Here is a 5,740-nt window from a genome sequence, read left to right on the forward strand (position 1 = left end):
GACTTCCATTGTCTCAATTCTGCTCCTATGACCTTCCACTGAGTTGTCTAATTCTGAAATTTTATTGTTAATCTTTAGGATTTCTAATTGCTGTTTCTATATGGTTTCGTGTAGCTTATCTATTCTGTCATTTTGCTCTTGTATTGTTTTCCTGAATTCTTCTATTGCTTTGTGTGTTCCTTAGTTTGGTCTGTGTTTTGCCTGATCTCCTTCTTGATATCTTGGCAAGCTCTTTATGTTAGTCTTTCGAATTCTTCATCAGGTAGTTCCACTGTGTTATCTTCCTTTGGGAGGTTTTCTGATTCTTCATAGTGGTTGCTTGCTGGAGTCATCTTGTCCTGCTTCTGTATGTGATTTGATATTGACCATTGTCTCTGAGGCATCAAGAAGTTATTATGTTTATTTATTTATTGTATGTTTGTTTACTGCACCCTGAATTTTTGCTTTGATATATACAAGTAGGCTCTGTGTGTGTGTGTGTTGCTCTGATCATTAATCTGGCCACGTTGAAGTTCTCACCTCCTGTCGCCAGGTGGGTGGAACAGCTACGTGGTGTGTGAGCCTGGGACTCTATTCACTGTTATTGTGGGGCTGCTAAGGATGTCGGTGGTATTTTTGGTGAGGCGATGTATCTCTCCTGCTGGTCACCTGTGCATGGGTGGAGGGGGTGTTCCCCTTGGTTGCTGGGTTGGGTGTTGTGTGTGTGTTCCACCACTTGCTGGATGTTCAGGCCAAAGGTGCCTGGGTCATCAGTCACCAAGTGTGTGGTGTGGAGATTCTCACCTATAGTCTTGGGCAGGCAGGGTTGTGTGGAAGTGTTCAGATCAGGCACAGGTTGCAGTGGGGGGCAATGCAAGAGACAAGGAAGGGGGCTGTCGGGTGCCCCCAGGTGCCTGGATGGAGCATGTGCCCCTGTCTGTTAGAGTGCTTAGTGGGGGGAGGAGTAGTGCAGCTGGTCCTTGGGTGCCTGGTGCCATTGGCTGAAGGGATTAGGGGGTGCAACTGGTTCTCAGGCTCCCATTGTGGGTGGTTGGATGAAGTGGGTGGTACCACTAGCCCTCAGACCCCCAGTGTGGGTGGTTGAGGCTCCTCTTAGGGTGTGGACCAGGGTCGAATGTCACAGACATTCAGCTCCTACTTGGTGGCTGCAGCTGAAAATGGACTTCAGCTGGGAACCCTGCCTGCTTTGTCCTAATGAGCGCGTCCTGTGCCAGGTCAGTCCGCAAGGTCCTGGGATGGAAGATCGGTGGGGGTTAAGGGTGTTGCAAGTCCATGGACTGCCTGCACCAGTGACTAGGCTAAAGGGCAGGCACCTTGGACTCAGCCAAAAGCTACAGGTTTAGGGGGCAGGGCAGTGTCAAATGTCACAGATCTACAGCTCTCGCTTGGCTGCTGCTGGTGAAAATGGGTTTCAATTGAGAAACTGTCCACCTTATGCCAATGTGTACATGCTGTGCTGACTTGGCCAGCAAGGCACTAATAGGGCATCAGAGGAGGAGGAGTGTGTTGCAAGCTCATGGTCTCCCTGGGCCAGTGGCTGGGCAAAGGGGCAGGAGTCTCTGGATTGGGGCCGTGAGTTCCCAGCTTAGGAAGCATGGTGGTGTTGAATGCGGCCAGACTTGTGTGAGAGTGGGGAAGGTGATGGATGGTTGGGAGAGAGAATATTATGCAAATACCCTAAGATGGGAACTAACTCAGCATATTTAAGGACTAGAAAGAAGGCCAGTATTACTGGAACACCATGGAGTGGGGGGCAGTAATATACTTCACAACAAGGAAAATAAATGAGCTACAGCTATATGCAACAACATAGATGAATTTCATGAACATAATGTAAGCAAAATAAGGCAAAGCCACAAAAGAATAACTGTTGCATGATTCTATTTATATAATGTTCAAAAAACTAGGCAAACTAAACAACAGTTTAGTTATGCATGCTTAAGTGTTAAAAAGAAAAGTAAGTGGTTATAATAAAGTTAATATGGCTATTATTCAAACTTATGCACCAACCACTAATGCCAAAGATAAGGAAATTGAAGGTTTCTACCAACTTCAGTCTGAAGTTGGTCAAACATGCCACCAAGATGCACTGATAATTACTGGTGATTGGAATACAAAAGTTGGAAACGAAGAAGAATCTGTAGTTGGAAAATATAGCCTTGGTGATAGAAATGGCAGAGATTGTATGATAGAAATTTGCAAGACCAATGACTCTCACATTGCAAATACCCTTTTCAATAATATAAATGGTGACTATACACATGGACCTTGCCAGATGGAATATGCAAGAATCAAATCAATTACATCTGTGGCAAGAGACAATGGAAAAGCTCAATATCATCAGTCGGAACAATGCCAGGGGCTGACTGTAGAATAGACCATCAGTCTCTCATATGCAAGTTCAGGTTGAAGCTGAAGTAAATTAAATCCAACGAGAATCAAAATATGACCTTGAGCATATCCCACTTGAATTTGGAGATCACCTCAAGGATAGATTTGATGCATTGAACACTAATGACCGAAGACCAGAAGAGTTGTGGAATGACATGAAGAACATCAGACATGAAGAGAGCAAAAGGTCCTTAAAAAGGCAGGAAAGAAAAAAAAAAAAAGGGATGTCAGAGGAAACTCTGAAGCTTGCTCTTGAATGTAGAGTAGCTAAAGTGAATGGAAGAAATGATGAAGTAGAAGAGCTGAACAGATGATTTCCAAAGGCAGCTTGAGAAGACAAAGTAAAGTATTAGAACGAAATGTGCAAAGACCTAGAGTTAGAAAACAAAAGGGGAAGAACACACTCAGCGATTTCTCAAGGTGAAAAAACTGAAGAAAAAATTCAAGCTTTGAGTTGTTATTTTGAAGGATTCTACGAGGAAAATATTGAAATACCCAGGAAGCATCAAAAGAAGATAGAAGTAATACACAGAGTCACTCTACCAAAAAGAATTGGTCAACATTTAGCCATTTCAGGAGGTAGCATATGATTAAGAACTGATGGTGCTGAAGGAAGAAGTCCAAGCTGCACTGAAGGCATTGGCAAAAAGCAAGGTTCCAGGAATTGACAGAATGCCAATTGAGATGTTTCAACAAATGGATACAGTGCTGGAGGTGCTCACTTATCTGTGCTAAGAAATTTGGGAGACAGCTACCTGGCCAACCAACTGGAAGAGATCTGTATTTGTGCCCATTCCAAAGGAACTGACAGAAATTCAAGCCAGATTCAGAGGAGGACATGGATTAAGGGATATCATTGCTGATGTCAGATGTATCTTGGCTAAAAGCAGAAAATACCAGAAAGACGTTACCTGTGTTTCATTAACTATGCAAAAACATTCAACTGTGTGGCTCATCACAAATTATGGATAACACTGCAAAGAATGGGAATTCCAAGAACATTTTATTATGCTCACGTGGAACCTGTACGTAGACAAATTGTTGTTCAAACAGAACAAGGGAATACTGCATGGTTTAAAATCAGGAAATGTGTGCATCAAACAGGGTTGTATCCTTTCACCATACTTACTCAATCTGTATGCTGAGCAAATAACCCGAAAAGTTGAACTATATGTAGAAGAACTTGGCATCAGGATTGGTGGAAGACAACCTGTGATATGCAGATGACACAATCTTGCTTGCAGAAAGTGAAGATGACTTGAAGCACTTACTAATGAAGAACAAAGACTACAGCCTTTGGTATGGATTAAACCTCAACATAAAGAAAACAATAATCCTCACAACTGGACCAATAAGCAACATCATGATAAATGGAAAAAAGATTGAGGTTCAAGGATTTCTTTTTACTTGGATCCACAGTCAACATCCATGGAAGCAGCAGTCAAGAAATCAAATGACATATTGCATTGGACAAATCTGCTGCAAAAGGCCTCTTTATTGTGTTGAAAAGCAAAGATGTTGTTTTGAGGACTGAGGTACACCTGATCCAAGCCATGGTATCTTCAGTCACCTCATATGCATGCAAACACTGGACAATGAATAAGGAAGACCGAAGAAGAATCGATGCCTTTGAATTACGGTGTTGGCGAAGAATTTTGAATATACCGTGGACTGCCAGAAGAACGAACGTGTCTGTCTTGGAGGAAGTACAGCCAGAGTGCTCCTTGGAAGCAAGGATGGTAAGACTTCATTTCATGTACTTTGGAAATATTAGGAGGGACCAGTCCCTGGAGAAGGGCATCATGCTTGTTAAAGTGGAGGGTCAGCGAAAAAGAGAAAGACCCTTGATGAGATGAATTGTCACAGTGGCTGCAACAATGGGCTCAAAAACAGCAACGATTGTGAGGGTGGTGCAGGACCGGGAACATCTGGTTCTGTTGTACATAGGGTCACTATGAGTCGGAACTGACTCGATGGTACCTAACAACAGCAACCACATAATAAAGTCAGGATGGTGGTTACCTTTGAAGAGTAGGGCAACGGCTATTATTGGGAGGGGGCCACAAGGGGAGCCTTTGGGGGTGCTGGCAATGTTCTCTTTCTTGTCCTGGTTGGTGCTTGCATGGATATTCACTTTCTGTTAAACCACTTAGCTGTACTTCTCTGGTTTGTGCATTTTTATATTACATCTCATAATTAAGGTTAACCCGTTGATGCACTGCCTTTGAGTGAATTCCGACTCATAGTGACCCTATAGAACTGCCCCATAGGGTTTCCAAGGAGCGGCTGGTGGATTTGAACTGTCAACCTTTTGGCTAGCAGCCACTTAAGCACTGTACCACTACTGACTATAGTAATGATGATGGTAGTTGCCACGGCACTATAGAAAGGCACACCGTAGAAATCTAAATGTGAGATAATGAGAGTAGGGAACTGACTTTTTTCTTACGTTAATTGACCTTCTGTTGCCATTGGAAGTGCTGGGAGAAAGCCTTGTAAAAGATAAAGAAGTTTTCAGTGAAACAGGAGGACAAATGCTGAAAACATATCCATTTTTAACTCCTCTTTACCATTGTAATATGATAACCGGGGAGGAGGCTCAAAAAGCAAACAGTATCAGTGGGTAACAAAGAGCTAAACATTTCATGTTTAAAAAGGACCCAGAAAACCTATGGAGCATATTTCTTTCTCAAGGGGTCTTAATCCCAATTTAACAGTTCATGTAGTCATAGTGGGAGTCCCTGAGTGGTGCAGAAGGTTAGCAGACCCAGCTACTAACTGAAACGTTGGAGGTTCAAGTCTACCCAGAGGTGCCTTGGAGGAAAAGCCTGGCGATCTACTTCTGAAAAATCCGCCATTGAAAACCCTGTGGAGCACAGTCTACTCTGGTACATGTGAGTTCACCATGAGTCAGAACTGATTTGATGCCAACTGGTTAAGGGTAAGGTTCAAGTAGTCACAGTGAAGGATTTCATTTTAAATATTGTTAAACCCAAAAAAAAAAACCAAATCCCTTGCCGTCAAGTCAGATCCGACTCAGCAACCCTATAAAACAGAGTAGAACTGCCCCACAGAGTTTCCAAGGAGCGCCTGGTAGATTCGAACTGCGGACCCTTTGGTTAGAAGCTGTAGCTCTTAACCACTATGCCACCAGGGTTTCCTCAATATTATTAGCAGTAGTTGATCCATTTTTTTTTCCTTTTATGTGACTTAATTTATTTTTATCTAATCTTAGGACCAAGGATTTTCTATCATAATATGAAGAAAATCAATAACTTCATCAACAAAAAATCTACTTTCTGATAACTAGCTGATGTTTGCCAAGTGAGATTTGCCAAATGCTGTATGA

The sequence above is a fragment of the Loxodonta africana genome, chromosome 18 (assembly GCF_030014295.1).
Source record: "Loxodonta africana isolate mLoxAfr1 chromosome 18, mLoxAfr1.hap2, whole genome shotgun sequence".
Classification (NCBI taxonomy): Eukaryota; Metazoa; Chordata; class Mammalia; order Proboscidea; family Elephantidae; genus Loxodonta; species Loxodonta africana.